We start from the raw sequence: 12,415 nt of genomic DNA, 5'->3' as shown, positions 1-12,415 counted from the left end.
CACCTCCAGACTCAGTGGGTCACCAAACACGGAGGCTAACAGTACAGGAGTCCACAGCACCCCTGCCTGCCCACCCTGCTAACTCCAGGCCTGCAGAACAGGGCCTCCTGGGACAGCCAGCGAAGAGGACTTGCCCTGTTCAGGAAAGCCCCCGGGAAACCCCGACTTGTGTGTTCGAAGGAAGAGGGGGGCTAAAGTAGGGGAAGTATGGGATGGCTCAGCTAGACAGGATGCAAACTTGAGACTAAAGAGCACATTCGTCAGAAATGTGGTTTCAAGCATCCTTCCATCCATTCATCCATACAGCGAAGCATCCATCCATGCATCCCTCTGTCCATTCATTCATCCATCCACCCTTCCATCCACCAACTACTCAGCCATCATTTATCCATTCGCTGTCCGCCCATCCATTCATCCGTCCATCCATCCATCCAGCTATCCACCATCTGTTCTCTTCAGAACTTACTACACTAGGCATCTCCTCCGTGCTGAGAGCCATCCTCAAGGAGCTCAGGCCGGGGGCGCCTGGTGGTTCAGTTATTAAGCATCTGCCTTCAGCTCAGGTCACAATCCCAGGGTCCCGCATTGGGCTCCCTGCTTGGCAGAAAGCCTGCTTCTCCCTCTCCCACTCCCCCTGCTCTCACTGTGTCTCTCTCTGTCAAATAAATAAATAAAATCTTTAAAACAAACAAACAGAAGCAGCAGCAGCTGCAGCTCAGGCCAGTAGAAACAGAAATGCAACAAGACAACATTGATGAAGATTGGTGGGGCTGGGCCAGAGAAGTACTGTGGTCTGGGGAGGCCCAAGAGGCACGTGACCCATAGAGGGGGTGCCCAGGAGGGCTTCCTGGAGGGGGTAGTGCCAGAACCACATCTTAAAGGATGAGTAAGGCACCCAAGCAAAAGGAATGGGTGTTTCCCTCAGACAGCAAACACAGAGCGCCATAAACTGTGAAGGCCCTGGAGGCCAGTCTGAGGGGGCTGGAGGTCAGGACACCAGGGACAGAGGTGTGAAGGGAGCGGGTGGAGAAAAGATAGTTGTGTAGATGGGGCCAGCTGGGGAATGAGCCCACAAAGGGGGCAGGCCCTGCCCGTGATGGATGACTCCGGAGAGGTGGTCTTCCAGGGGAAGGTTTCTCCCTTACATACCGCTGCTCCAATGGTCTCACCCGTGCATGGTCAGATGTTGAAGGCTGAAGCAGGCTGACCTCCAGCGCCAGGGCCATGGCCGTGCCGGGCATGGAGCTGGGGAGTCACACAACTGCTAGGTCAGGGAGGGCCCAGGGATGGCCTGATTCCCATTCGCAGCCACTATGCACGTAGACAGCTGGCCGGGCAAAGAGACGCAGGTGTGGGCAGCTGGAAACCAGGCTGGCACCAGGGGCACGGCCGGAGGCCCTGGGCCTTCCAGGTGGAGCCCTCAGCTCGGGGCCCCAAGCAGCATGCAAAGCTCATCTCACAAGTTTCCACAAAGTTAGAGTTTTGCTAGGGACACAGATATTTCCCCTGGTCTTGCAAAAATGATTGGAGCCTCTGCTCCTCCCAGCTTTGTGAGGACAAATTCCAAAGGCCTCCAGCATTCTCCTGCAGGGACCTACTGCCGCAGATGCCTTCTCTATCTGCAGGAATAGAAACGCAGGGACAGAAAGGATTCCGGCCTTCCCGGCAATGGAGCATACTGAATGCCATTTGTTGCATTGATTTTTTTCAAAACACAAATAGTGTGTTCAAGATATTTCCAGAAATGAACAAAGAAAAATCGGGGACAACTTATTTAAATCATCTCTCTTGGCTGAACTCAGCAGAGTCGGAGAAAACAGCAGAGTGGCAGGGGACTGGCCCGGGAGCACTCGCTGGGGGCCCAGGCCCAGTGAGCCCCATTTATCACCTGGAAGTAGACCCTTACTTCCAGACGGGGCCAGACACCAGGCAAGCAGGCCCGACATGTCCAGTAAATCAAGGCAGACACAGGGAACTGGAGGCGGGGCGGCCCACAGAGAAGCCTGGCCTCCAGGAGGGGGTGTCAGGGGCCCTGAAGGAGGCCTCCTTGCAGTGCTATCTCTATCCCAGTGCGTGGGGGAATCTGAAAAGTGAAGGAAGGGACCAGGAGGGAACAGTGATGGGGGAAGGATGGAGGGGGAAACAGTGCCTTCAGACTTTCCAGGGCAGCTGCTATCTCTGGTCACTCTGTCCAGCTCAGCAGCCCCGAGAGGAGACAAGCCCAGCCCTCATCCTCAGCCCAGACAAGAGCAAAGACCTCCCAGTGTGGCCAGGGCCCTGATGGAGGAAGGATAAAGTAGCTTGGGAGCAATCCAGGGAAGCTTCCTGGAGGAGGTGACAGTCAGGTTAGCGCATGTGTCAAAAGATAGCTATTAGCCAGGCAAAAGGACTTGGGGGCAGGGAGTTCAGGAGAAAAAGAAGGAATGTTCTAGGCTGAGACTCTAGACAACAGAGGGTGTGCAAGATGTTCAGTGTGCTTATGGGGGCTGGGGGACTGAGGGCAGGGGCCCCTGGGGCCAGCCTTCCTGGCACATGCATTGATCCTGGCAGCAGCAGAGAGCAGCCTGGAGGCAGCAAGGAGGAACTGTGCGATAGACGTCCGCAGGGGCCCTGCCAGCCAATGGCTCCTCTCCGTTCTGAACAAGGAGAGAAGCCAGGAAAACCCCAATGACAAACCAAAATATTCCCTTTATGGTTGGGGAAGTTGATTTTGGAAAACGTGGTTTCTATCTGCCGGCCAGTGGATCTCCAGACACTGAACCCTGAGCCTCCCCAGCATGGGCAGGCCTTGGCCAGAAGAATGTGGGGTCCCTGCTAGCAGACCTCCCCCATGAGCTCTCTTCCCCTGAGCAGGAAGGAGGGTGGCCAGAGTGGGCCAGAGGTCCCTCCCCCAGAGAAGGACACATCAGGAGGGGGTGGCATCGGCTGCTAAGTCCTGGAAGGGCTGGCAGGCTGGGTGGAAGACTGAGGTGAGAGCCTCCCAGGGTTAGGGTCTGCCCTACCATGCCGGGCGCTCGTGTGTTGTCAAGAGCGACAATGGGCTCCAGCCAGCATGTAAGCCAGGGCCCTGGTTTAGAGCACAGGAAACAGGGCCAGAGAGAAACAGACGCCGTGCTCATCACACAGTGAGTCAGGGACAGGGCCAGCTGGGAAGGCAGGTCCCGATTCCCCACCGACAGCTCTATCCCCCCCGCAGCACTTTCCACCTGCAGCTGTCCCTGAGGATTTGCACACCCTGGGGGTTCGTGCGCGCTGCGGGGGCACAGGTTGGAGGTCTCAGTTCAAGCAGAGTGCAAATTCGCCTGTCCACACCGGTGTGTCCTCTTCCGGCCCCCAGTGGACAGGGTGGAACCCCCCACATGGGGAGCGCACACCTGCTGGCAACGCTCATCTCTTCCAGAGATGCCCTCACAGAAGCACCCAGAATGTTCCACCAGCTCTGCGGCATCCCTGAGCCCAGCCACGCTGAACCAGAAAACTGGCCATCACAAGGTTCTAGCTATGATTCTATCACAGAGAACCACGCCCAAGACCTCACGTGAGCCCAGCCCTCTCCTGTTAGGGATACAGAAAAAACACAGAAGACCCCATCCCTGCCTTCAAGGACCCCACCATTCAGTGGAACACATGGTTTAGTCCTTCCCTCTGGGAACACTGTCTCGGAGGCTGTCACCCCCTCCCACCATGACAACAGGCAATCACCAGGCCACCAGGACTGCCTTCCCCCAGCCTAAAGGCAGCCTCTTCTCCCTCCAGGGGGTTCTGCAGGCCACCGCCACCTGCCCCCACGCCTTGCAAAACCTACCTGCCTCCTGATGATTCCAGAGGTCTGTCCACGTGGCTCTCCAGATCCCCACTACTTTGGGGTAGAATTGAGTCCGATCCAGGTGACCCCTTTGTCACCTGACCCCTCCACATCCTCATCACGAGCCGCATCACCTTGGTTGTAATCCAGGGCAGCAAGCAGCTGCTTGATTTCCTCCGCTGACAGCAAGTTCACTACCTACGGTGATCACATTTTTTTTTTAAAGATTTTATTTATTTATTTGACAGACAGAGATCACAAGTAGGCAGAGAGAGAGAGAGGAGGAAACAGGCTCCCTGCTGAGCAGTGAGCCCGATGCGGGGCTCGATCCCAGGACCCTGGGATCATGACCTGAGCCGAAGGCAGAGGTTTAACCCACTGAGCCACCCAGGCGCCCCATGGTGATCACATTCTTTATGTGGGTCCCAAATCCCTCCCTTCTACCCACAGGCCCTGGTTCATGATGCAAGCTTGACTTGAAAGGCACAATGTGCACTGATAACTATGGCTATTCACCACAGACTGAGAGCCTTGCTTTCCTCCTATGGCGGCCTCCCCGCGTCTGATACCCACCTGGGCCCTGGAATGGCTTGGCACATGACGGAATGAACCACAGCAACTGTGTGAGGTCTTCGTGGGTTCTCCTCATCCCGTTTCACAGATGAGGAAACTGAGGCCCAGAGAGTCAGGAGAGTGTTGCCCTGGAGACCAGGGGCACTGCCCCCTTCCACGGAGACCATTGCGCCTTCAGAGAGCACATCTCGTAGAGGCAGAAATGGACATCCACCCCTCCAAGCCCGTCTTCTCGCTGGCTTCCCCAACAACTGCCTTGCATGCATTGCATGCTCTTCCTTCCAGAACCTTCTCGTTCTGTTCCCTCCCTTCCCACCATCTGCGATGGCAGCCTGCATTTGAATGGCCTATTTCCTTAGTTGTTCCCCTAAAGAAGTGGCCAGGCCTTGCCTTGGCATGCACAGCACACGGTAAAGGAGAAGAGATTTGGGGCCCCTTCCACGGGCGACCAGCGGGAAGGACACCAGCAAACCTAGCCGTCAGGAAAGAGAAGAGGAGGAGGCCCAGCCAGAAGAGACAGGCCCTGAGCTCTGAGAAGACAAAAGACCTGTTTGTCCTGGTGGACAGATGCGCAGTCTCTGCCAAAAGAAACAAAAAAGTCAGTAAAAACAGTTTCCCTTTGTTTTAAAAAAATGCAATCTCATGAGGTTTTTCAGGTCTCTTTAGGTAAATAATCACAAAACAGTGTTATGAGCATCTTGATGGTAGGCCTTTTATTCTGATCACGAGTTTCTGTCTTGGGCTTCCCTCCAGCCTCAGGGATCCTGTCCAATGTTCCCCGAGTTCCCTGAGTGTGTCCCCCGTGCAGGCCTCAGACACAGAGAAGAATCAAGATCTGAGTCCGACCTGATAGTATTTCAATGCTGGAATTGTTAAGACTTTGGGGGCCTCTCAGGATAATGTGAATGTACTTTGCCTCTGAGAAAGACATGAATTTGGGGGACCAGAGGGCAGACTGTCAGGGGTTAAGGGGTATCCCCTCGAAAGGCATGTTGATATCCTAAACCCCAGGGCCTGTCAATGGGACCTTTGTGGGAATGAAGTCTTTGCAGATGTAATTAGTGAAGCTGAGGCCATAATGGAGTCGAGAGGGCTCTACTCTGATACGACCAGGTGCCCTTCAAGGAAGAGAGAATTTTGAACACAGATGTAGCAACAAGAAATCATGTCTGTTGTTGTAAGCCAGCCACCATCTGAGTTTCCTAGGGATGTAACAGGGCACCACGGACTGGCTTGCTTACACAATAGGAATTTACAGTCTCATAGTTCTGGAGGCTGGCAGCCCAAGGTCAAGGTCTCGGCAGGGTTGGCTCCTTCTGGGGCCCTGGCGGAGAATCTGTTCCCTGCCTCTCCCCCAGCCTCCAGGGTTTACCAGCATCTCTGCTCTCTCTGGCTCAGAGACAGGCTACAGATCTCTGCATCTCCCCGTGCACCTTTGTGTCCAAATGGCCTCTCTCTGTACGGACACCTGGATGGCAGCCCAGGCCCACCCGGATGACCTCATTTTATCTTAATTACCCTGTAGAGACCCTGTATCCCAATCCAAACCTTTTGTTGCCTGGCTTATTTCATGGAGAACAAGGTTTTCAAGTCTCATCCACGTTGCAGCAGGTGTCGGAATCTTCTTCCTTGTTAAGGCTGAATGACATCGCGTTGCACAGATGGGCCACACTGTGTGTCTGTCCCTCCATCTGAGGGCCTGAGGACCACTTTTGACCTCTTGGCTTCTGGGGACAGTGCTGTCACGGACATGAGCGTCCAGACGTCTCCGGGTTCCTACTCTCGATGCCTTCGGGGAAAGACCCCCAGGAACCATTTCTCACCCAGAAACGCTGACTTTCAGAAGTCTTTAGGATGCCGTACTTGCATCTTACCTGATGGTCTAATAAGTTGGTAGAAACCAAAACATCCCGCCACGGATTTCTGGAGGAAAACTCAGGGAAACTCAATAGTTCTCCGGGGGGAGGGGAGGAAAGGCAAGGCCTGGCGTCACCCACTCTGCCTCTGAGCCGCTGGGAGGTGGGGGAACAGAGACCCTGATGCTCCCAAGTGATGTGCTCGTGGTTGGGGGTGGGCTGGAGGTTTTGCATCCGGGAGGCCCACAGTCTCATGGTCAGACGGACATTAGGACTCGCTCACACTGTCTGAGTGCCCCCTAGACTCCGCTGGAATAAAAGCCCAGCACGAGCACATTGGGGAAAGGACCCTGGGGAGACAGGGACAGCAAAAATCACAGTGGGGGTCAGATGTCTGTTGTATCTGAAAGTGAAACAACACGGAGATTGAGGGTCCCAGAGCCAGAACACACACAGACATGCAGACACACAGACACAGCTCTGACTTAAGCCTGGGCCCCGCGTTCATCATCAAGGTGGTGGCAAAACAGCCACAGTGCTAGGGCCACGAAGGACTTCCTGGAGGTTGGAACAGTGGGTGCTGCAAAGGGTTTGAGGTCCAGAGCGTGAGAGGGTAGGACCCGGACCCTGGACGCCAAGCAGGCCCCTTCTCTGTCCACTGGGGTTACGGTGATGTCTGTCCCTGACGTGACTAGGAAGGGACACTGTGGTGACAACCTTAGCGGTAAGTGACAGAAGACCAACACAAAGCAACGTAAGCAAACAGAGCCACTCTGAACTTGGTTCCTCGAGCGGGGATGGGTGCTGGCGTGCCTCAGGAGTGAAAAAAGGTCTTCCGGGGGAGGATTTAGGCTCTGGGATGGGGATCTGTGTCTCCAGCCCCACTTCCTGTGTCTCTGCTGGTCGGTCCCCTGGAACGAGGTGGGCAGGGACTCCAGACAAGGTCCTGAGAGAGGACAAGCAAAGCAGGTCCACTCCCCACATCACCAGCAGCACCAGCAACAGGAGTCATCCTGAAAAACCTCTTGAAAACATTATGCATGTTTTGAAACCCAATTTTGGAGCAGATTCCGGACTGAAGTGCATTTGCTTCCTACTCAGATGCTGCTTGTTCCAGAAACAAAGCTCAGCACCAGCCATCTGTAGCACCAAGTAGAGATCCTCAGATGCTGTTTTGCGGCTCAGCGTGTGGGCAGACAGAGCTGCAGCAGGAGAGGGGATTCACCTGGCAGAGGCGTGGCTGGTCACCTTCCCAGGGTCCCCGGCAGTGGCCAAGCTCCAGTATGCTTTCCTATGGTCTCAGATCACTGGCTTTGTCTCTGGAAGGAACATCTTTCGTTTTGGAAACTCCCTTTGGAGAAGGTGTTCCAAGTTTTCACATCTAAGGGAAAAGCAGTCCAATTGGTGAATGCAGGTGGAGGCCAGGGCAGAACAGAATGTGAAGGGGTGGAATGGCAGGCTGGGCACACAGTGACCCCGCTTCCCAGCTCACAGCCCCCCTGCACAGAACTTCCCTGAAGATTGCTACAGTGTGGCTTTTTCCTTCCCCCAGCTCTGTGGGTTGAATGTTGGAGATGCTGCTGTGATGGCCGGAGCTCCGTCTTCATAGTGAGGGCGAGCGCCACCACCTGGGGAGGGCAGAGCCCCATGTGGGAAGAGGTCTCAGCCCCTGATAACCTGGGACCACAGAGCCAGCCTGGGAGCTGTGGACTGTCGTCCCCTGGACGTTTGCATAGGGGGAAATTAGCGTTTTTGGCTTCGACAACCGTTGCTTGGTTCCCTGACCCCAGGAGGGCTTAGGCATGACAGCAGGGGCAACCACTGCTTCCGGTGGCTACAGGTCACCATCTGGGGGATGGACAGCACAGCCACATGCTCCTCATGATACCACGAGTGTCCCTAGCCTCATCACTCAGGGGAGAGCCCCACCTCACCCCTGTTCACTGCGGCCTTGCAGGATCACAGCCATCACCTCGAGATGCCTCTGGCTCTGGTTCTGGGCTCGGGACCCATCCAAGCGCAGAGCCAAGGAAAGACAAAGAACCCAGCTTCATCATAGGGATTCGAGAGCTGCAGAAGGTAGGGGAAGGCTGATGCGCCAGGGGTTCCCTACCGTTCGTGCCCTCCAATGCCTCTGTAATAATCTCCATTAGTTTTCTAATGAGAAACCATCTCTCCTGCCAATCCTCTTCCACAGCGCTTTTCATGGTTCTGACTTTTTTCTGGCTGATGATGACTTCTACCAACACACAGGAGGGCTCGAAACGCAGGGGGCTGGTGGGGAACAATTTAATCAGCCTTAGATTCAAATTATCTCTCATGTCCACAGGCTTCATAAGAAGCTCTCCCCAGGGTGCAAGGGGCTTGCCGCCTCCTTCCTGCTTCCCCATCCTTCGGGCAAGCCAAGGCCACTGTCTTCCCAGCTCTGCGGGAAGAGAAGACTGCGCCCATGGAGGGCCCTTGACCGCACCTGGAACAGCTGGTTCTAACCGCTGTCTTTCCAAAGTTCTCAGGGACATGCTGTGAGTTCTGCTGTATTCATGTCTCCCTGTGCAACGGATGGGACTCTTTTTGCAGAAGGTAATTTCAACAGAAACATCTGTGGCCCCTTCTGGTGGCATTTTCTTACCAAGAATATCATTTCTGCTTGGAGCCAGTGTGCCAGAGATGAGTTGTGGTGAGATCTGCTGCTAGACATCAGGTCCCTCATCCAGGCAAGTCTTCCAGCCTGGAACCCTGGTTTCCCCTTGGTGGATGAGTCGGCCACCAAACAAAGGAACAATCCAAAGTGGGCCAAGAGTGAGCGGTGGTGCTGAAAAAGGGAGCAAGGGCTAGGATCAATCTATTCCATGTGCTGAGATCCAAAACATGATCCAATAAAGCCAGTAAATGTAAGGCCCACCTCACGGGATTCTTCGGGATCTCAGTGCCCCTCCAGGTCTCACAGTGGCAGGTGCCGGCAGGCTGGGCTTCCAGGGGGCTCCTTTACGTTGCTGGTGGAGTCCGGCTCCTGGGAACAGCAAGTCGGAGATCTTCATTTCCTTGCTGACCATCAGCTAAAGGCCGCCCTCTGCTCCCGGAGGCCACACACTGCCATCCCTCTCCCACAACCCTTCCATCTCCAAAGTGGCTGTGGCCATGTTCTCATGCTTGGAAGCTCTCTGAGGTGGCTTGTTCGAGGACCCTCTCCGCTCACCAAGGTCAAGCCCAGCGGATAATCTCCATGAAGGCCAACTGCCTTGGGCTTTTCATTACAACTGCAAAGTGCCTTCAGATCAGCACTGGGATTTGTGTTGGATTGGATAATCAGATGATGGGTATCTTGAGGCCCAGCTTTAGAATTCTGTCTACCACATCCATTATGCCCCCTCCTTTTTAGAGAGAGAGAGAGAGGGAAAGCAGAGGAAGGGCAGAAGGAGAGGGAAAGAGAGAACCTTAAGCAGACTCCATGCTCAGTGAGGAGCCCGATGCAGGACTCGATCCCACAATCCTGAGATCATGACCGGAGCTGAAATCGAGAGTTGGACATTTAACCAACTGAGCCATCCAGACGCCCCTCCCATATTTTTAATTGGCTTATTTCAGAGTTGGATTAAAGGAGGAAAACCCACATCTGCGCTGAGGGACAATAATAATGCAGTTTGGGGCGGCAGCCAACACTCTGAGGAGATAGACACAGCTGCTGGTTTCCCCTCTGACCGTCAGGTGGAAGCTGAGATTAGTTGAGGAAAACAAGGGAAAGTTCTGCCTTTTTCCACCTTCATGACCTTGAACAAGTCACCTAACCTGGCGGGGCTCTGGCCCTTCATCACCTTATTGTGTGCTGACCCCAAAGGACATCCACCCAGAGCCTGGCAGCCACCAGCACTCAGCTGTTAGGAGGGTCAGACCCATGGCCCACATGCCTTTGAGCCATGTGCACAACCTTCATCCAGGGACACCTTCTTAAACGTCACCCCCTCCTTGTCAGGGGCACCATGCATTGTTGAGCTTGCTTTTTCTGCATCCCCACCTAGGGCCACCCACACCCTTTGTAAAGTATGTTCAGTGGGATGATCCAGGAGTCTTCCCATACAAGCAGCTTCCTCTCCATGTGGAGAGGACTTGCACCAAGTTCATGAAGATCTCAAGGAACTAACTACCTGAGCAGGTTCCCAAGAGCAGTGGCAAAATGACCCTTTCGTATGGGACACCCCAGCTCCCTTTTGGAAGTTTCCAGTGTGGCCACGAGGTGGCAGCACAGGCAGATCCCTGTTCAGGGAGCTTGCAAGGGGTGGGACACTGGTCAGGAGTATGGCTTCTGGGCAAGCCTGGACCAACTGGTGGTTCACTGTCCCCAGCGTGGTCTCGCATTGTGACGAGTTCGTCTCTGTCTCGGGACCTGGTGGCTATAACTCTCTCCTGACTGTCCTCATGCTGCATTGTAAGCTATTTGGGGTGCCCGGACTCCCTCTGAGCCCAAATATGTTAAAAAATGAGTATTTGTTTTTTAAACTTCACAATAAATATGATCCCAGTTTGGGGGCGCCTGGGTGGCTCAGTCGGTTAAGCGGGTCCCTTTGGCTCAGGTCATGGTCCCAGTGTCCTGGGATTGAGCTCCACATAGGGCTCGCTGCTCAGCAGGGAGCCTGTTTCTCCTTCTCCTTCTGCCTCTTCCCCTGCTTGTATGCTGCTTCTCTCTCCAACAAAAAATTAAAAAATCTTTTTAAAGAAATGATCTCAGTTTTACAGGTGAGCAGATCAAGGATTGTGGCTTGCCCAAGGCCAGTGAGGAAAAGGGCATTATCATGCTACATTTTATTAAAGGAAATTTCAAATATACAAAAGAAGAGTTGTAATTTGGACGGTATTCACCATCCAGCCTCAACCATTTTCAACATTTTGCCATTTTCTCCTATCTTTTTATTTATTTATTTTTTTAAAGATTTTATTTATTTATTTGACAGAGAGAGAGGTCACAAGTAGGCAGAGAGGCAGGCAGAGAGAGAGGAAGGGAAGCAGGCTCCCTGCAGAGCAGAGAGCCCGATGAGGGGCTCGATCCCAAGACCCTGAGATCATGACCTGAGCCGAAGGCAGCGGCTTAATCCACTGAGCCACCCAGGCGCCCCATCTTTTTATTTTTTACAAGAGTATTTGTAAGGCAAATTCCAAACACTATGGCAATATAGTGTAAATACTCCGTTTGCACCCTTCAACAAATGGGGCATTTTGACCTAACCACCACGCCGTTCTCTCTCTGTAACAAGCGTCACGACCTCCTTTACTATTCTGTTGTATCCAAACTTCCCGTGTCACAAATGTCTTTTGTGCAGTTGGTTTTTTCCATCATGATCCACATAAGGTCCTCACATCCACTTAATTGCGTCTTTTAAGCTTTAATTATCAGACAGTCCTACTTCTTTTCTTTTCCTCCAGCCCCTTAACTAATTAATACACTGGGTCATTCTCCCCCAGAACAGCCCCCATCCCGGATCTGGCGGCTGGCCTCCCCCTGCAGGTGTCACAGACTACTCATCACCGTTCATCACCGTCACTACTTCTGCTGCGCGCGGAGAAGAGCTAATCCTCCCCGACGTGACGTGCGGGCAGCCCTGCCCCTCGCGGAGGCCACAGCTCCAGCCCCTGCAGCCCGGGCGGCGAGGGGCCCACAGGGTTGCGGCCAGACGCGCTGGAGCAGGAGCCGGGTCAGAGCTCCGGGGCCCTTACCGGACGGACGGCAGCCGAGGGTTAGTACCTCGGCCTCGGGGCCTGTGATCGAGCAGCAGTGGCCGTTGCCACATGGGCTCATGACCTTCAGCTGTGTCCCCAGAGCCCTCCAGGCGCCGAGCTCGTCGCCACAATGTGTGTTTTTTACTCGGAGAAGCGAGGGCACAGCGCAGAGTACCAGTGTCGGCACGCGTCTCCATTCACCCTCCAGCGTCCACACGGGCCCATTTCGCCCCTGGGTTCTCGCCCCGGCTCTGACAGGAGACCCCCTCGGTCCCCACCACGGACTCGACCCCGCACACGGCCTCTCACCGCGTCCGGCGTCCGGAGAGACCGCACCGCCCCAGCCCGCATACGCAGAGTGCCAGGCGCACTCCCACAGCGAAACTCGGCGCAAGCGCCGACGGGTCGGCCGGACGCGAGTCTCCCGGGCCGAGAGCCGCACTTCCGTCGCCCCGCCCTCCCCCACGCTTCG

At 54.6% G+C, this 12,415-nt stretch overlaps 1 long non-coding RNA gene across 1 annotated transcript; it reads right to left on the bottom strand.

The window, feature by feature from the left end:
* Positions 1-4,095: 4,095 nt before the first annotated feature.
* On the bottom strand, positions 4,096-12,353 carry LOC123937289. The gene is made up of 3 exons (XR_006817448.1): positions 11,941-12,353; positions 9,137-9,244; positions 4,096-9,046 (listed from the first exon to the last, which is right to left on the bottom strand). It is a non-coding gene; the product is annotated as an uncharacterized LOC123937289 (long non-coding RNA).
* Positions 12,354-12,415: the final 62 nt, after the last annotated feature.

Source organism: Meles meles, chromosome 2, assembly GCF_922984935.1.
Source record: "Meles meles chromosome 2, mMelMel3.1 paternal haplotype, whole genome shotgun sequence".
NCBI lineage: Eukaryota > Metazoa > Chordata > Mammalia > Carnivora > Mustelidae > Meles > Meles meles.
The sequence above is the reverse complement of the archived record's forward strand: the minus strand, read 5'-3'. Positions and strand labels throughout refer to the sequence as shown.